This window comes from Brassica oleracea, chromosome C1, assembly GCF_000695525.1.
Source record: "Brassica oleracea var. oleracea cultivar TO1000 chromosome C1, BOL, whole genome shotgun sequence".
In the NCBI taxonomy this organism is placed as follows: domain Eukaryota; kingdom Viridiplantae; phylum Streptophyta; class Magnoliopsida; order Brassicales; family Brassicaceae; genus Brassica; species Brassica oleracea.
The window spans coordinates 29,566,351-29,567,689 of NC_027748.1; positions in this window are offsets into that span (position 1 = coordinate 29,566,351).

Consider the following 1,339-nt stretch of genomic DNA (forward strand, 5'->3'; position numbering starts at 1 on the left):
TGTCCATGTCATTGAAATTTAGTTATATACCATATAAAATAAATAAAATGATTGTTTTGATTTATTTACTAGAAAAGTATCATAAATAAACAAGATATATTGTTTATTTTTATGCGTTACTCTATTTTAATTATATACATAATACGTAAATGAAAACAAATAAATAATAGTAATAGATAAAAATTAATTTTATATATAACATCCATCCTTCGCAACTGCGCGGATTTTAAGCGTATATATATATAAAGAAAGCCCATTGTCAAAAAAACAAAAAGTTCTCCTTTTTATTCGGTCTCATTGTATAATAAGGTGATCACGATATTTGATGCGATTACATCAGCTATGATCCCTCATACATCCAAAATTATCTTACCTGTTATAAATCATCAAGAGGATTGCTATTAACCAAAACCAGAAGAAGAAGGCCCATCAGCCACGACCAGGCCCAGGCGTGGCCGCGACCAAGAGGAGAGAGAGTCGGTCGTTTTGGACCGACTTAGGATTAAGACGTTTTCCTTTTCTTGTTATCTTTAGTTTTCCTATTTCCTTTTGGATTAGGTTTTGTATTCTTTCCATTTATCACTTCTTTGTAACCCCTATATAAAGAGAACTTATTATTCAGAAATAAAATACAGTTTCCCCATTCTTTTACAACACGTTATCAGCATGATAGCCTCCAAAACCTTAAGACAAAATCGAAACCTAAAAGCCTAAAACCGGCGACTTCTCATAAACCCTAGATACATTCTTCGTCTGTTCCAAACTCAGACGATCCATCTAAACCCCTAGACGTTCTCTGTCCATTCGGATCCGACGTCCCCAGCTCACGCTCCAGCTCAGACGAAACCCGATCAGCACACGGCCGGCGTCCGAGAGACCTCGCACCCGAGACAAGCCGACAGCTCGTGTCCGTCCCGGTTCCGCGACCCGATAGGAGCCTGCAAGCGTCCGTTCGTCTCGCCTTGAAGCTCCATCCGTTCTCTCTCTTTTCTTTGGTGGTCCGGGTCTAAAACCTCTACAAAGCAAAGGTATATCTTGATCTGAGAACCTAGAAAGATCAAAACCTTAATCCATTATTATGGAAACTTTGTTCTTGATGAAAACCTAGGAATTACATAATTAAAACATAAAAATCTCATAACTAGTAACAAGGATCGATTCCATTAGAACATAATTGATTGATTATTTGTTTCTGATCTGAATTTGAGAAACCCTAATTTTGGAATCGAAAACCCTAAACCTAAAGCTTGAATTCGATTTTTATTTATTCTTGCTTGACTGATTGGTTTGATAAATCTGAGGTTTAGGATTGTTAAATTGATTAAAGTAATCTGATCTA